Consider the following 19,723-nt stretch of genomic DNA (forward strand, 5'->3'; position numbering starts at 1 on the left):
TTCCCACTACACTCTTGCTTCTTTGTCAAACAGATTTTTATTACAAACATCAGAGTTTTCCTGCTGGACTGTGTCTTTGAATTGCAGTATTTGTTTCATCTGACCCTTGTGTCTAAATGGATTTATGTGCTGATTGAAGAGACAACCCCTTTGATTACATTCTGTTGCAGAGAGAGGCATACAAAAAGTATGATTATGTGAACTCCTGTATCAGGCTGTAGCTGGTACATGAGATGATTGCAGGCAGAAACAGGCTCACCATCTCTCTGCATTCAAGTCTCCCTCTTGATTAGAAGCAAAAGGGATAGATATCTGGATGCAGAACCTAAGCTAATAGCCTCACTTTGGAGTTGATTTGCAGCTGATTAAATGGAAGAACAGGTAGAACTGGCCTCTGTCTGTCTGTAAGATGCTGCACAGACATATTCACCATGATTCTTGCATCGAGATTCTTCCCTCCTTAATAGGTTAAAGCTTGTCTTGTAGGAAGATGTCCAGGCTTGATTAAAAAAACCCCGAACAACCACCCACCCACAACAACTCAAAACTCTAAGTAATGGACAATTGCCGTCTGTTTTTAGTTTTATAGTTTTTATATATGCAATTACGCAAGGGGCAGGATCCCACCAGAGTCAAAGAATGCAGCTGTGGAACACAAACAAAATCCAAGTAGAATGTGCAAACTGTTTCTTCTTCCGTGTGTTTCTCCTCCTTGCTGAAACCTGTCATCCCCTCATTAGCTTCTGGTGAACTAATTGCCTTTAATCAATATCATAGACTATTATTTTGTATATAGAATATTATATTTTTTTAGAAGTATAATTCTGGAAAGTCAGTTCAGAATAGCTGAGACTTCAGAATATACCGGGAGTGTAATGAAAAAACACCCCTTTTTCTGACTTCTCTTGGATCTGGTAGTCAAGATGTGATATTTCATAAGTGCCATTGTAAACATCTATAAATAGTTCCAAAAAGAAGAAAAAACCTCTTTGAAGTAGTGTCACAGTAGCTAAGTATGAAAAATAACAAACCTCAAGCAAATTAACATAATTAGATAATTACTGAAATTATAGTTTCTATAAGTCCTCTATCATTCGCACTAACACTGCATTAATTCTGTATTCTATTATAAGAGAGTGAGAGATTATAGATCTATTATTAAACACTTATTGCCTTAGGCCTTTCACAGACATTTTTTGTGGACTCTGCTGTATTAAGTTTAAAATAAGTATTACTGAGTTGCACCAAGAGTTGGTTTGGCTAGCTCCAAAAACTAAAACTAGCTCTGTAAAACTACAAAAAATATTCAGAAAATAGGGTTAACTAGTCTTTTCCCAGGGTAGAAAGACCTACACCTATTCTGATTTACACAGGTTACTTTTCTAACCTCTAATCAAAAACCTGTATTTCTGCATATGTTTCAACCTCCTTAAGTGTTGCTTTTCACTATTGCTGCAATGAGAAAGTGTTTCCTCATATGTGAATTATTTCCTTTGTTGCAATCAAAGTCAGAGTGGTATGGAAATAGCATGAGTTGAAAACTGAAATTTCGTTTTGACAGATTTGCTCTAACAGAATGATTACTTTTTCATATTAAGTGCCTACTTTTCCCTTTCATTAGAGGAAAATGAAAAACAAAGTAAAAGCAAACAATGAACTGTGAATTACTTTGATTTGGAGAGACTTGCAGCATACTGTGAGAGTTTTAGGTCAACCTTACCCTGATCCTATTTTTTGTATGGGACAGGCTCTTCTTACATATAATATTCTTGTAATTCTTGGTAACTAATTGAATACCACACACTGTTTCTAGCCATTTTGCCTCTGCAATCCCATTCATTTAATTATCCAGGGATACTAGAAGCAGTCTAGAAACACAGGATGATAAAAAGACTACATATGTCAAGTTCACTCCACTGCAGTAGATGGAAATCAAGGAGAGTACATCAGGAAGTCATGTATCAATTAATTTTTTGTCTCAGATTACAAAACGTTTGACATTCCTCTGACAGAGGGGATTTGACAGCTATGACTGAAAACACGACCACTGAAAAATCTACCATGGATGAGAGCAGAATGCTCAGGGGACACAGTCAGTGTGTTAGTACTGGTACACAGTCAGAAAAATAACAGTCCCAGAAAGCAGTTTATGCTCAAGGCTGCCAAAAACCAGTCAACCCAGCGGACATCCTCCGTCCAACCTGTAGAAGTCAGATGACTCATCTGACATGTGATGTTATCTGTGTGTGTGTGGGCAAGCTGGTGTGACGGATGCACTTGGCCCCCTTAACTAAACTAGCAGTAGTTTCGTAGAGGTTCCAAAGGAGGTAAAGACCTGAGCCACAGATGGGTAAGAATTTCCCTAGAAAACCCACAAAGGGCAAAGTGACTTGATAAACATATGAGCTTGGAACCTGGATTTTGTGATTAACACATGAATAGTGGATGGTTTTTCCAATAGTCATTTATCAAGGAGAAAAGAAAATTATGGGTACATGCAAACCCTTCCTGACATAACTACTTTAGCCCATAAATATGACAGCCTGAGAGAGTCTTCTTTGAGCTCTCCCTGCTAGGCAGCATGGCTGCACAGCGATCTCCCCTTTAGAGCTGGCATGCCTCTAAAGGTTGCTTCTCGAGGCAGAGAAAGCTTTCTACTGACAACAGATCTTCAGATGAGTGCAGTTTGAGTTCTCTGTAAATTGCAATTGGACTGCATGCCAGTGACTTTCCCCTTGAGCTGGGACACCTTTCAAGGTCTGAGATTCCTTCCTTGAGATTGAGAGATTCTTCCTCACCCAAGGTAAGAGAGATCTCTCATTTGCAGCAAATCCTCAGTAAGTAGCTAATAGAATGCTAAATTAATACTAATGAACTCCATGTACTTAATTCCTTTAGATACAAACCTTTGCCCAGCTCCAAGACTAAGACTGGACTTAACCACACCTAACCTCCATGAGGAGTTTAGAAAGTGAGGGGGTCTGCTCCAAATCTTGTGACTCAATAAGAGAGTCTCCCTTTCCCTTTTGCAATTTTTGTCTCTGTTTATATCATCCTAAATTGATTCTAGCTTAATTTTTTATATATGTTTGATCCACAAGGTAAGTAAGAAGGGCTTGTAAGAACAGCCTTAATCCATGTAGTAGGAAGCAGAAAGGGTAAGAAACAAATCAGGGAGAAAAGTAGATTTTATGACAGAGAGCAAAGAATGAAAAAAGGAAGGAATAAAGGCTCAAAGGATAACTTGGAGCTAGAGGGAGAAAGAGCAATTCTGAAGCACTACAAGGTGCTTTGGGATTACTGCTACAAGGTGCTACAGTGATTGTTACTTGTTGATGCTACGTCTGGAGACACACCATGCATGAACAGCTGTAAATAGATAACTGTGGCAAGGATGACCTGTGGCTTGGTGGGTCTGGAAGGGGAGCTCAAGAGGTGAAACGTGCACCTGACATATCAAATATCCGCAGGGAAGAAGGGTTGCACTTTGTGTGCTTACTATATGTCTGTGCCGGGGTTTGCCTCTTTTCATGGAAAGACAGGATTCCTTCATGAAAAGGGCTATGAGTTTATAGGACTCTGCTCTGCTCTGTGAAATTTCCCAGATCACCCTCTATGGAGGATTTTCCAGTTTGTGTGTGGGGTGGTACCTTGGAATGCCAGAAAGCCTATCAGGATTCCTCATTATCTTCTGGGTTGAGGGGCACCATGATTTTGGGTGTTGATGGTGTGCAAGGACGTAGGACTTGGGCATAGGGACATGAGGGTGAAAAAAGGGAACAAATATAAGATAAGCATATTGAGATTTCCAAGGCAGGGATCTGAGACTGATTACAGCTACTGTTGCACCCTACAGCTGTCTCTTATGTGGTGCTGTATTGCGTTTAAGTGGCAAGGTTTTGGTCTCAGAAGAGATCAAGAGCTGCCTGCCCCCATGTTGTACATAGCCAGTTCTGAATAGCTCCAAAATGGATCCATGGCTGGCCAAAGCTGAGCCCATCAGTAATGCTGGTGACACTGCTGTGAAAACATATTTAAAAAAGGGCAAAGAATGCTGTGCAGTAGTTGAGAGAAAGAGGAGTGAGAAAAATTTGAAAGAAACAGATTTTTTTCTCTATGAAGTGCTGTTGATTCATCTTGCTCAAATCACCAAGGAGGAACTCCAAAGATTCCAGGATTAAGCAGCATGTGATCACTGATTCTGAGAATATTGTTGTGGCCTGAACCATGACACAGTAAGAAGGACCTTTGAAGGAGAAACAGATGGCATATAATTTATCTGCCCCTTGATATTGCAAAGGATTAAATGGAGCCTACTAATTTCAGCTTGTGAATGGATTTGTATCTGTTATGAGTTTATATGAGGGTAAAGAGAAAATAAATATTGTTTCATCTTCTGCCTGTTATGTGGTATAATGATAAAATATTTGTTCAAATGACAGTGATTGCTAAATGTGTCAAAGAATTAAATTCTACCTTGTATGAGCCATACTGCATACCAGGGATTTTTTTTTTCCCCCTCTTTTTTCCCCTGGATTGCTTATACAGTGTAAAATCACTATTACCATATTTACAAATAAGGCTTTGGCCCCACAAAACATCCTTTATCCATTTTAAAACTATGTTTTGAGGCAAACTAATTAATGAGTCACGGAGAGCATCAAACCCCATGAAGCACTTCAAAAGTCATAATTTATGTAATAAAGTTATAAAATTAGACCGTGTTCTAACTAACAACATAATCATATATATGAGATGCTTGCCCACAGTTGTCATCACTAACACCAGAATACATTGTCTCTGATTATAACTCAAGTAAGCATAAGAGGGGTTTTAATGTTAAACTGCAGTGGGCAAAAACTAGGTTAAACATTAGGATCAGGGTTTATGAAGTCCTAAACAATGTAGTGATCTGTTGGGGCAACTTATACTAGCATCAGAATTAGGCATAAAGAAATATTTTGACAGTTCTGGCTGACTCTACTTCAGTAAGATTCTGCCTTTTTTTTCTTCTTCCTTTTTTTTTTTTCCCCAGGAAAGTTCCACAACAGTTTCCTGCAGGTCATACAAATCTAAGCAACTATGAGTTGATCATTAGGTCAGATCCATAAAGTCAGAAATTATAAGAATAGCAACTGCTTGGAGCACAATTATTAGTTACTACGAGATTTGGTGTAGTACTATTCCTTGGACAGGAACCTGTATACTGAAGCAGAGGACCAGAGTTCTGATCTTTGTTCCGAAGAGCAAATGTATGTTTAGAAAAGAAAAGAAAAAAACAGTCTAGGCCAAATAAAAATGAAAGAGAGGCCAACAACCCTCTCTTTTTCTCCAAAATACAATAACTTTACCTGGGAGACAACAGTGGAGGTCATCTGAACTGGCCCCATGCTCAAAGCAGTGTCAATGTTAACCTGGTTCTACATTGCAACCTGCAGTTGCTCAAGGCTGTTTCCATCAGAGTTTTGAATAGCTCTGAGTGTGGAGACTTTACAACTCCTCCAGTTAACCTGTAGTAGCGTTTGGCTGCTCCAATTTAGACATGTTTATAATGTATGGTATCAAAAGTTCATGGAAGGATTGCAGTAGTGCTTAACTATCTTGAGAACTAGTCTCAGGAAGTGTTTTAATCCTGTCGATGAGGTGATGAAATACAGTCTGACAAGCAAATAATTGCATTTTGGTGGTAATGCGATGAATTTTTTTTGGAATTTATTCAGTATAGTGACTGTGAACTGAGTTGAGGCAAAAGGAAGCACCAGCAATTTTTTAAATAAATGCTTCTCTGATCTTCTTTTAAATTTCTTTTTTGTAAACTTGATTAACTACAGAATGCTAACGACCAATGTTCAGGCACTTGACATCTAGCTGTGTAGATTTTGGTTCTAGCCACTTTGTTTATTACCACTAAATCCTAGCAAAGAATATAGATATGAGAACTTCTTTCATAACATTATTTTCCCATGTAAATTGTTGCTGACATTTTTTAGGATTAATACTTCATTGTGAGTGGGTAAAGAAGAATGTTTAGGCACATACATATGCTTATTTCTTTGGGATAAGTTATAAACCTCACCATTGAAAGCATTCTGAGATGCCCAATTTCAATTCATTTTCAATGTCACAGAAAGCCAACTGAAATGATTATTTTTATATATGTAATCCTACCAAAAACTCGTTCCAGAAAAGCAGAAACAATAGCAGAGTTCAGATATTACAAAATTGTATTCACTCCAGCAATATATTAGTTTTGAAGTTAATTCCATTTAAATGCTAACACTTTAAAAAATAATAAATTGAGGAGAGAAAAGTATTACTAGCTTCTTTATTGCCTTTAATCATACATCTAACCTAAAAGTGGTTTCAAATAGGCATTAAAGCACAGATTGCAAAGATAAGTGTTTTGCAATAAAGCCATAAACCTTTGGCTCATGAATGGGAAATGTTAGAAGCAACAAGTAATCTGACAGCTGCCGTTGCCATTGAGTGAAGATGAGCTGCCAGTTGGATACAGCAGTGGGCAAACAGGAACTGAGATGTCTCCTGGTCACAGATGGATGGTCATCCACTTGGCTATGTGGCTTTCTCTGGATGTGTGCCATTTACTTGCACAAAGTGGAACGAAGATGCTGACAGGAGAGGCTCAGATCAAATACAGTACGGAATATAAAAAAGTCTAACCAGTTGCCAGATTGTTGTTCATATGTGGAAGAGGGTCTCCTGTGTCCTACCCTGCACTGTTGCATCAGTTAATCCCTGAACTTTGCTGCTGGTTAGCTGAACTGCTAACACCTTCTCCACAGGTTGCTGTGGAGAAGATCCCTGTTGTAAACAGCATTGCACAGGATGCTGGGTGAAGCAGCTGATTCTGTAGAATAGAACAGAATAGAACATTTCAGTTGGAAGGGACATGCAGCAATCATCTTGTCTGATCACTTAAGGGCTGACCAAAAGTTAAAGCATGTTTTTAAAGGCATTCCCTGAAAGGCTCTTAAATACTGACAGGCTTGAAGCATCAACCACCTTTCTAGGAAGCTGTTTGACCACCCTCTTACAAAGAAAACCTTCCTAATATCCAGTCTAAGGCTTCCCTGGTGGAGCTTTGAACCATTCACATGTGTCCTATCACTGGATACCAATGAGAAAAGCTCAGTATTTCCCACTCCACTTCTCCTCAGAAAGCTGCAGAAAGCAATTAGATCTCCCCTCAGCTTCTTTTTCTCCAAACTAGACAAGTATAAAGTCCTTAGCTACTTATCACGAGACATGCCTTCTAGCCCTTTCACCAGCTTTGTTGTCCTCCTGTGGATGCATTCAACTACCTGAACATCCTTATTAAATTATGGGGCCTGGAACTGTACATAATTCTAATCTAATCGTAGTGGGTATTGTCTTTGAAAGCCTTACAATAATTTATATATTTTTAATTTATTAATTCCAGAAATTGCTGTTTAAATGCTCCTGGGAATTAGTGCAATAATGTCAACTGCCTGGTCAGAAACTACAAACTAAACAAGACCTTTTGATATTGTCGCTTTGGTGTTTGTTTGGTTTTTTTTTTGGTTTTTTTTTTAATTTTTGTAGATTTTAGAAGTAGTTGTATTTGTTATATCCCTTACCATTTAGCACAACAGTTACACATACCCAACCCTATTACTCCATTCCATATAAATTCCCCCTAAATTCCAGTAGTATATTTAGTCTCTTTTCCAAGGTAGGCCTTCATTCTGTTTAAGAACATCTGCACCCTGGCCTGGACAACAAGATATCACCCAGGCAAAGCAATCTTCAAACCCAGAATTTTGGAAAGCCTCCAAGGACTGTACATGCTCCAAGGAAGATGAAGATGAGGAAGAGGGGGTCCCAAAACTCCCCCAGACTCAATTCCCGAGGGGCGGGTTGGGGGGTAGAACGTGGCAAAGGCTGGAGGGTGGACAAACAGGGATTGGATGGACATCATTATAAAAATTGTAACACCTGGGTCAGTGCACGCACATGGTTTGTATTTCCAGAGCCTGAGAGGCTTCATTAAAACCTTCCCTTATCTTACCTCCCACTTAATTTGCCCTGGAGTTTTTTCTCCCTAGGTCTTTTAGGCAACAACATGATTTAAAATTTGTCTTTTTGGCTTATTGTTTCAAATTACAATCTTACCCACTCAGCCCATCAGGTACAAAAAATTAAAAGAGATTTGGTTAATGTGCTAGCCCAAGTTTCTAGATACTGTTTCCCTTTCCTTAGGAATAAACCTGAGCTTTGATATCACTGCTTTTGTTACAAGGTCTAGCTGGTTATCATTCTCCAGCTGTTCCCAGCTTGAAGAGTCATAAGCTGTCAATTGACTTGGAAGCATTTTTCTTCAACATGTTGCTCTTCTTGAAGTCTGAAATTTTCAATATTCTCCTACCAGGCAAAGGTAGCTGTAAGAGAGGGAAAAAAACATGCCAGTTAGAGAGTGGTTGTTGTGCTTTAATTTTTTGAAGATGTTCCCAAAGACCAATCATTAGAAATGAACAAGTACAATGCATTTTAACTCTATAAACTATTAGTTTCTCTGGCATCTTTTTTTCAGAATAGCTTTTAAATTACAAGATAGCTCTAGTTTGGCAAGCTGCTGAAGGGGAACCAGTTGCCTAAACAGAGATGTCTAGTATTATTTTAGGTAGTTGTTTAAGATATCTCTTCAGGTCCCCAGTTACAACTCCAAAAGCAAGCAGATCGCAGTAGATCTTGTGTCCTATCTATCATAACCACCACATCATCCATCAGATGTTGTGTGTAACTGTTGGAGTCTCAGATGACTGCAAGTGTTTAGGCAGCTGATTAATGCACTAAGATGCCAAAGTCCAAGCAGTGGGATCTAGTGAGCTATTTTACTCATCCTAAAAAACATACCTACCTTTGGTCAGCTGAACATCACTCTGGGGTACACTAGACTAGCCACTGACTGTAGTGGAAATGCAGACACATTGCCCATGCCTGGATACCAATCTTCCAAACGCTTACCTATAATGAGGCTTACATGTATGGAGTGTCTCCCCGGTGACTGCAATCACTTTGACTGGGTTCCCTGTTCCCCATCCTTTGGATATGTTTGCACACATCGTATTCCTGCTTTCACTGATGGCTGTGTCAACAGGCACACAGAGCCCCAACAGACTTCCTTGCCTGACCTAATCTGACACTTTCACTTTTTCTGGTTCAACAGCTGAAAATTCTATGATTCTTGAGATGAATTAAAGTTGCCTTTTGTGAACTAAAGAACCTGTTCTACCAGTAATAAAAGAAGAAAAGGCTTGAGTAAAGCGTATTAAAGCAACTGAACTTTATTTCATATTCATAGCAGTTTTTCAATGTTGATGCATTTTCAGGGAGTGATATGTCTGAAATGACAGTACCTCTACATGAATGAGTCCTTCAGAGTGCACTTAGTGATGAAGTAATACCTCACAGCCTGAGCTAATTAATTCCCAGTCCAGCCTCTTCCCCTCTCTACTCCTTCTACTGGTTCTGAGGCTCATCTTCTGCACCAAAGTGGTTCAGCTAACCATACTGTTAGAAAATTAACATTGCAATAAAAAGTGAGTATCTTTATGCTAAACTAGGGAGCTGACTCTGCTGAGCAAAATAGCCACTCAGTACCTAAGCCAGTGCAGTGTGAGGAGAGGAGTGGGGTCCTGTGACTTGCATTGAGGAAGGGCAGGAAGGTGGTGAAGTAGGACATCAGGTAGGCTGCTATGTGCTGCCTCTTCTTGGAGACCCTACTAGATTCTTTTTAATCTAGTTAATTTTAGTCAGGTATTAATAGGCAGCATACACCCTGCAGTTTTTCATGTAAAAATTACTCATTCTTTATCCCAGCGCTAAGATTCCCTTTGTTGTCAAGCTGTTCCTTAGAAAATCTGTCCCTAAATGTTTGCACTTACTGGAAGTGATAAAATAAATACGTACAGGAGAAAAGAAATGTTGGCATTTTAAATGTCATAGTAAATGCTATTTCATGTTAAAGACAGTGAAGTGATAGGATGGAGGCTTTCTGTAGGGTGAGAAAAGAAAACAGGTAATTAATGAGCAAGTAATAAATGCAAGAACACAGTAATTTTCCTTTTAGTTTTTCATACTTATCTATTTTATTTCCATGTGAGAATATAAGTAAGCCAAAATCATTTATTTAAAATGTGAACAAAAATGAAAGAACTTTTCCATTAGTCTCTCTGCCTCCTCTTTGTTTCCTTTTTCATATTTTAAATATTACCTTTTAAGAACCCAGCTCAAAGCTCACATATGTTATAAAATCTCTGATTGCATTGTTGTACTGAACTTATTATATGTATAATAGAGGAGAGGCTTGTAGCTATTTAAGGATTTTTTTACTGTAGGATAATTAAATTACCTACTAGACTGACATAAATTGACAGGTACAGATTATGTCTACAAAGGTTGCCCCCCCGATTTATATTCACATAGCTTTAACAGCAAAACTTTGTAGATTGCTGTTATTCAAATGAACAGTACCTCATTCAATCAGAAATCTTACAGAGTGGGGTATTGGTATAATTTTTCACAGTGTACAGTACCGTAACGAAAGCAGTTTCTTACACTTTAAGAGACACAGTTGCAGACTGCTCTTATTAATATTGAATCAAACATTCATCAAACACTTGTTTTCTCCTCATCAACACAAAACATATCTATTTCATGCAAAGACTCTGCGATTTAAACTGAGCAATCTCCATCATATTAATGCTTCTGGCACAATTTCTGCTAAAATTGCATCTGAAATGATTTCACACATAGAAAAGGAAAGTCTGTACCTATTGTTTAAAAAAACCCAACAGCAACAAACAATAACAACAAAAACACAAAAGAAAAAGTCTGCTAGAGAGCCAGTTCTACTCTGTGCTTCAGCTGTGGCAGAAATATAAATCAGCATCTTCCATGGGATGTCTTTTTGGGGTATATTCTCTTCAGCTAAGACCAGCAGAAAACTGTTTATCTTCTCTGTGAATGCTATTCAAAGATGCAGCTAGAAATCCTGTAGAAATGGGGTATGAAACCAGAGTATGGATCCTGGCTTTTTATCCAACCAGTAACTTTACATGAAGCAGGCATTAAGCATAGTGATGGAGTATTTTACAAAGATGTCTTAGATTTTCTGGGAAACTGTTTTCCTTCTCATGTGTTGCAAATGTCCAACATTAGCAACAATAGCATAAATAGCAATTGTAGAAGAAGAGTTACTGGAAAAAAATAAGTACATGTTGCATAGCAGTGGAGATAAGGAAAAGGCTGAGGAATCTGGTGGGGTTTTTTTTCTGTGTGTTTTTTTGGGGGGTGATGGGCATGGGTGTGGAGTGGGGAAGGTGTGATGGTTTGGTTTTCTTTCCTTTTAAATTATATAAAGGAATTGTGATCAGTTGCTTGATGCAGTAGAATAGAAACACATATGCACATGTCAGAATATGGGAGTACAAAACTTTGCAGACGGACCAAGTTGTGTCTATGACAGCAGAAGAACCTGCTGATGTTATCATTGTGGTGATACTGTGTCCGTTCTGATATCCCCAGCTTGTTCTTGGAGTACTGGTGAAGGTGTTTGGCAGGTCTGCCCTGGATGAGTGTGAGCTTAACAAGTCTTTTCAACCCAGCATGTTCTGCAAAATATGATCCTACAGGTAGTCTTAAATCCTATTTTCGCTTGGATCTAGTAAAATCCCCTGCATTGAAACTAAATAGAAACATTCAGTTTCCTGGGATTTTTTCCATGTGTTTTTGTTTGTTTGTACGTTTATTTTTTCCCAAGTGCATCCCCATAACATCACGGCACTGAAGACATCACCCTGGATGAGTTTTTGTCCCTTCATTTGAATCAAATTTATGTAAATGTGCTACTGAAATGATCTGTTACTACCTCATAGCATGTGACTTGGAGGATGTTCACAGAATTAAACAAAAACTGCTGGAAGTGTAATGAGGTACCTTTTCCTGTGAAACAAAATTGTTGAATCTCAAAGGACTTTGCTTCAGGAAAGACAATTTTCCTATGATATTATTTCATCAGTTCTAAAAGATGCCTCCCACTTTTACTGTGATTAACTACAGAATAAATTTTAAAAGTTTATCTGTTCAAAGAAAGATCTTTTGATATATTTGACATGAAATGAGACTGTTCAGATGCAGATGTTTGTTTTCAGACCACTGAAAATATGTTTGGAGTATCAGTCAAGCCAAGTACTTCCTTTCTCTCAGGAATTTTCTTTAGCAATCTTTTCAAAACAGCTTATCGCTTTTTAAATTATATAACATATTTAATAGAAGTCTATAGCCAATATTTTTCCTATGTTTTACTGGATGTGTAATTTAATTTCATTAATAGATGCAACAGGGAACCTGAAATTCCCAAGAAAATAATATTTCATTTAAAAAAAATTCTATAGAAATTTGATAGCAGCCAATAAATCTAAATCTAAATCACAGAACAGAAACAATATGAGAAGTAAACTATGTTTTCCTATTTTGCCAAAGTCCAGGTCTGAAAGATACAATTTCTTTTCTGTGTATTCATTTTTTCAGTGCCTTGCTCCACTGCTCTCCCATAGCTTCAGCTGCTGATTGCCAACATTGAATGAATCCTCATTCTACTTACCATGATCAAGATTAACCTTTCTCCAATAAATTCACAATTCCGACACTCTGTTTAGCTCAAAAACATTTTCTTAATTATTTTTTACCCTTCATTTGCTTCAGGCTCTCCATGCCAATGCCTCCTCCTTTCTGCTCATGTTATTACACCTATCCGCTGCACCCAATGCATAAATAAAAAAGCAAATTTTGTGTGGCAATAGCTTGGTGATACATAGAACATAATTAGTGCTGCAGATGTCTGTGAAGATTAAGACTGCTCAGCTCCTTTGCTGCAAAAAATACTCCATAGTACTACTGATTATACCATTTGCTTCTTGCATTTTGTTTGCTTGAGATGGAAGACAGACAAGTAGCTGTAAATTTAAGGACTGAAGATAGAGAATCTCACCACTGCATTGTTTTTATTGTCTAGGCTAATTTATATGGCAACTTTATTGTCTAGCCTAATTTATATGGCAATTTATGTTCAATTTATGTTCTCTGAAGAAATATGAAGTAAACCCAGTGTTAACTCTGATTTCAGTGGAGATATAGCATCAAGGAAGGCGACAAAAAAAGTCACATTGTAGTGAATCTTTTGTTGCAAGGCTGCTCAGTGTTTACTGTGAATGCATGGTTTGTCTCTGAATGAATCCAGAAGCTGCCTGTGTTAAAACATCACTACTTACAGACATACTAGCATTGATATATATCAGTTATATATACATAGATAAATAGGAGAAATGGAGAGAGAGATCAAAGAGAGAGAATGAGATGGTAATGTTAGAGAAATACTGAAGACAAGAACCAGGAAATTTTGGATCACTCTGCTGTGCAGTCTGGCAGATTTAATGTCTCAGCACAGGACAACTGTGAAGGAATAGTCTGCAGAAGAAAGGTGGCCTGGAGATAATTTTTGTGGTTCTTGTTTGTGGGAGAGCAGAGTTTTGCATATCCTTACATGAGGTCCCTTGATGGTCCCTTCTGGTAGAATTACTGAAGCCTATTCACTTCAACCCACTTGAATCTCCTCTAATATTTTTAGGTGATACAGACATCACTCAGGTTTGTTCTTCTGGGTTCAATTATCCACTATGATATCACCAAACTTCTAACATCCCCTCTTTTCTGCCTCTGTCAAGCTGTCCCTCAAAATATTGATGTGTTGCTTTAAGAGAGTATGAATGAAGAGGCTGGTGTTTTTAGGCTAACTATGACTTTGCTGTGTGATGTGTTATTTGTAGGTATCAGAATAGTTTGAAAAGCATTTCATTATCAACTTTATATGAGTTCCTGCTAATAATGCAACTGGATTAAAACCCACCTCAGTAGCCAGAAGGATACTTTGACATGGGAAGATGTTTGGTAGTGTTTTCCTGTGTGGCTCCATGGAATTTCCCTGGACAGAATCTCTTCTCTTACAATATCTAGAAACATGGCATACTCTTGATTCCTGCCCCCTCAGAGTTAAATAAGAAAGACAAATCTTTCTGTATCTGAGGTCTTTTATAGATTATTCATGCCTAAGAGTCACTGAATGCTGGTTCTGCTTGGAAGTTGGACAGATGCAAGGTAATTGCTTCTTTCTTGCTTCAGTAATGGAAAGGTTTAAGGCTTCACTTTATGAGATTTCCCTTTCAGAATATATCAAAATGTCAGAAAAATAAATTTAGCGTCTACAATTTGTGATTACATTTTCTTATCAGTAACAGTGTGACAGATTCATGGCTTAATGTAAAGCCACAAATTAGATTCAAAATAGCAAACCAAGGGAAAAAAGCTGCTCAAATAGACAACGCCCAGTCTAATGGAGGGCCAGATTTAGAACATGGTTATTAGATACTCCCAAAATGCAAATAACAACAGTAATATCTTCATAATAGAAAACACAAAAGTATTGTGAGAGATAAGATGGGTTTTAAATAAAATCTCAATTATGTTACATCAGGTGTTAGCATTTGTCTGCTTTGTAGTGCACTTGGTGCTTTACGAATATTACATAATGAAAATCCCACTTTCATCTGCCAAGTAGCTTCATTTTCATGAAGAGGCTCAATTGTATACTTACTGAGTAATGCAACCATGAGGGAAAGTTAATCATGAAAACACTTTTACTTCTTAGAAAAAATCCCACTAAAACACAGAGAATATAATTTTCAAATAGCTAATATTAGTTCATGTCAGTTTGAATCCCTTTTATCTTTTGACATAACAGTCAGCACAAGCTAAAGCAAAATGTACCTATCTATCCATCCATACAAGAATTATGTCTAGCTGACTGTAGCTCTGTGCTACTATGTTTAAGGGTATGACTGTCAATATTATCTTTCTCCAAGTTATGTTCTGTGATGCCACAGTCTGGTTTGAACTCCAGGACGTTATTTATATTAACATTGTTTGACTTCCTTTTTTGCGTGATACATTTATGAAAGGTAAGGTGAAGCTCTTAGCTAACGGAGTGATGCCTCAGGTGTGAAGGACAGTGCAACAATGGCATAGAATCAAAGAATCACAGAGTGATCAAGGTTGGAAAGGACCTCTGGATGTCATCTGCTCCAACCTCCATGCTCAAGCAGGGATGCTTGCATCTATTGTCCCGGGTTTTTTAACATCTCAAAAAATGAAGACTCCACATCCTCCCTGGGTAACCTGTACCAGTGCTTGGACATCCTCACAGTAGAAAACAGTTCCCTGATATTCAGAGGGAAACTCCTGTATTTCAATTCCTTCTCATTGTCTCTTGTTCTGTTCACCAGCATCAACCATTCCTGCATTTTTCTTGCATCTAAGCCACCTGAGTTGGAGATATGAGCTGGCATATCTGGTTTGGTGACACATTTAAAGGCATCAGAAGGTGATTTCTTCACTAAGTAATTATGTTCCACCATGGAACTTGTGTGTGAACTGAGGAACAATCTGATACTCTTGAACCAGATTTCAGTAAAATGAAAATGTTCACTTTTTTCTCTGCTTGTAGAAAGGAGACTTAAAACTACTGCAGAACCAGAACAGCAAATAACTGCTGTTATGTTCTTTGTTTATTGCAAAATTCCAGTTTAAGGGATAATTCAAGGAGTACATCTTTTTCAAAAAAAGCCCAAGATATTACTAGCTGATGTGAAAGCTTAACCCTAAAAGTAGAACTGGTCTTACTCTAAGTGAAAAAATACAACAATAAGACAAAACAACATACTATACCATCGAAACACTGATTTATAATGCACTGTGAATCATCATAATTTTTTCCCTTCATCCATGTAGAATTGCTCAGCTGAGTCCCCCAACTTCCAATTCTAAATACATACATATAAATCCATACATAAGGTGATACATCTTTACTAAATCCCTTTTCAGTAGTTAAAAGCTCATGCCTATACCCTTAAAATCCAGTGAAATTTTCCTAACATCACTCACAACATGTGCTCCACAACAGTAACCCTGTTAAAGCAGGTAAAGTTATGCTTGCTGAATAGCAATCATAAAAATAAAATTTAAAAAACAGAAGGAAAAAAGTGTGTTTCTATCCGGCCAATATTTCTTGAAAATAAATATTTTAAAAGGTGCAGACTGTGGACAGACAACTAGTGAGCATCTGTGCCTATGGAACAACAAATAAGATATGCAATTTTGTACTTTGAAAGAAGAATCTCTGAAAACTAAAATTGAAGGATGAAATAAAATGATCATATAATTTAGCTGTATGCAGGACAATATCGCTGCTGACTACCAGTGCATGAGTTATATAGAGCAACCTTCAATGAAAACTCAATCACTTTCTCTGTGTCTGGCAGTTGTTATCATGGGAAAGGCAAAGACAAAAGCCTAATATAACAGTACTGTAGAAAAAAAGAAACTCTGACTGGATTGTCTTTTTTTTTTTTTCTGTGCACTGATGCTGGGAGATACAGAAGAAAATTATCATGCCAGCCATATGTGGGTGTTTGATTATTTGCAGTGATGACAGTAATTGCATTTTATTTGGGCTGGATAATGTTCATTTTCTTCACAACCCTGAGTTGGAAGGACAGCATCTTCCTTGCACAGCAAGATATTTTTAATCTGACACTAATAAAGGAATCATTGCTAGTGCCCATGGTTGCTTGTTTGATTCTTCCTCTGTATAAATGTAACCCTTTAATCCTGAATGGCTTGGAAAACGACCAGAGGGTGTGCATAAATTTGAGATTCATCTCAGGGAGTCAGCAATTTCTTCCTTGATGAAAGAGAAATTTTGCCATCCAAAATAAAGAAGAACTCTATATGAAAGTAAATGAATGTCTTCTCTAACACACTTTGGACTTTCTTGGATAAATTATTTTAGTTTTATACAGCACTTGTGTGCAGGTAATTAGTGTACATATTCCACATAAGAGAGATCCAGACATATAAGATGCCTTAGAATTTTGCAAAAATTGCTGTGCTGTTCTAGAATGAGAGGTCTCCTAGCACAAATACCCTGTTTTCTTTAGCGACACAAATTGTGTTAAAGCAAGGCTCTTGACTTTAAAGATAATAGCAGAACTTATTCAAAGCATTTCAGTTTTTGTCTGTGGGAGGTTACAGTTCATAGACATCTGAAACATGTGAAAATGCACTTAATTAATGCTGTGTTCCATTACACTCAAAATCATGGTATGGACAAAAGGAATCAAAACTTGCTTATGGAGTTGAGACATTACTAGTTTAACTGTGTAATCAAAATAGAACGAGTTGTTACGAGTCCAGTTGCTATGATACTACCACTCGTAGTCCGAATAAACCTAGGAAGGTCTTATTAGTAATACAGTTCAAAATGTTATTCCAGAACCTCCTAGCATCAACACCTTTTCTTCAGCTGAAGGCAAAGTTGACCCTCCAATGTTGCTTTTATGATGTCTGTAAGCTGATATTTCCGACTACCCCAGCAAGACTAGGAGGGATGCTTTAGGAAGAGCTGGCAGTGTACTGGCATCTTCACAGGATAAATGGGATGTTAATCTCGTTTGTCTTTCAACCCAGTATCTAATCTGCTTGTTTGATTTTGTTTGCTTTTTTTTTTTTTGTTGCTTTATTTTCCTTAAGACTGGCACCTCACATGCTCTCTTTGTTCACGGTTTCCCAGTTAATGTGTTTGCTTTCATTCTTCTTGTTGTCTTTGAAACCAGTTGTAACTAATTCACAAGGCTGCCCTCCCATAGTGACTGTGGTGTGACCACTGTGATTTGTGTTTGCAGTCTGAGACCTCCTGCCATCGAGTGTGTCTGCACTCTTCTCCTGCACATCGTGTTCTAAAGTCATGGTTCCAGTCACCGCTTCTTATTGCGCTGCTTCTTGTTTCGATCAATTAAATAGATACTAATACAAACTTAGGCAAGTTACTTGACTGATAGAAAATTACTGTTGCAGCTAAATGAACCAAATGTTTTCAGGCCAAGACCAGCCCAAGCATGTCCTGAGACCCTGAGGCATGAGGTAACTGCAAAGCATATAGACATTTATTAGACATGGCAAAGTTGTATTTGCCAGGCTCTGAAGTTAAATCTGATGATCAGTATGTGCCATATCCTGATGGTTTAAGACATCTTTTTAAAAACAGATATTTCTGTAGAAAAAAGAAGTTTCCAAATTTTCTCTTGTTCACATTTTCCTGTCTCATGAATCAATTTAAAACAGTGTAATAGAAGAGCCTGAAGTATCATTCTAATTTCTTTCTTCTCTTAATAAAGTATTTTTAAATTGAGCATTCATTTGTACTTACAGGTAATTCTAAACACTTTTCCCATTTCCCTGAAAATATTTCTCAATATATTAACTAATTTTTCTCTCTCATAACTTCATTTCTACTACCACCCTGTTTAATTTTAGAAATAAAATAAAGCTTAAGCTTTATTTCAGCTTAAGCTTTTATGTCTGTACAATTTTGGAATATTTTATAAAAGAAGTCTGAAATGCAATGCTTTTTTATTGTGTTTAAAGCAAACATGCATCACGCTTTTTTATTTAATATTAACAACACTCTCTTCTCTCATTGAGAATGTTACAATGGCACGGTATTGCACTGTGAGATTTTTGCAAAGATTAATGGTGACCTTTTGGACTGACTCAGACTTTATATTTTCTATGAATAGCTTTCAGTTCCCCAGGTTGATTGACCACCCCGAAAAACCACAATAGAACACAATAATGTTTATTCAGTGTTTGCTCAAACAGTGACAGCTAGCCCGGGACAGTCCTACAACTAATGCTATTATTAATAATAATTCAATATCTCAGGAAGGATTTGCTGTTCTATGAGTGATTGACTGTGTCATAGGTTTACTTATTCTAAAAAACCAAGCAGGGAATTTTTCTTTCCCCTGCATCACTGTAAAAGAAAGACGTTGAAAGAGGGAGGGGAAAGGTGTTTGCCTAGGGTAATTGACACACACAAAGGAACTAACCAGCAGGTCTGCATTTCAAGCTGATGGCCCTCTGAAGACCATGGGGAGGGGTGATAAGTTTTTTTTCTATCCTTGGAAATGGGAGGCACTGCACTTTTGCCTTAACTCAGGCAAGGTGTGTGTTGGAGGGGTCCCAGGCACTTTGTTTTTCAGCCTGGTCATCTGGCTGTTCTCTGACCCCTGTTTGCCTCCGTTTTTCCTGAGCTTTGTTCTGCCTCCAACCCAGACCTGCTTGGACTTCATCAGAGAGGCTTGGCCCATCTGCAGAGGAACTTTTTGGGGAGGAGGTTGCCCTCTCCCTTCTCTGCTCCCGTATTGTCAGCGGTGTGTGTCCACCTACGAAAGGGGGGAATTCCTGGCCACAGCCAGCTGCAGACAGTGTGAGTTTTGTGGGAAGAGCCCCCTTTTCCCCCTTTTCCCCTTCCCCTTCTTGGTGGGGGAGGGAAGACCTCCATTTTTTGGCTTCTCCCACACACCAGGGCCCCACACGGCAACCGCCAGAGCCCAACAGTGCCCCCTGCTGACCACCACAGAGCAACTGCAGGCTCTATTTTTTGCCCAAAAATTGCACCAAAAGGCAGAAAGTATTGAACTGTTTCCTTTTTGAAGGGAACTTTAAGGTACAGGATTATTGTTTAGTTGTTTTTGTGTTCTTTTGTTGTTCTGCCAATACACATATA

This window comes from Manacus vitellinus, unplaced genomic scaffold (assembly GCF_001715985.3).
Source record: "Manacus vitellinus isolate BGI_N305 unplaced genomic scaffold, ASM171598v3 scaffold_1_pilon, whole genome shotgun sequence".
NCBI lineage: Eukaryota > Metazoa > Chordata > Aves > Passeriformes > Pipridae > Manacus > Manacus vitellinus.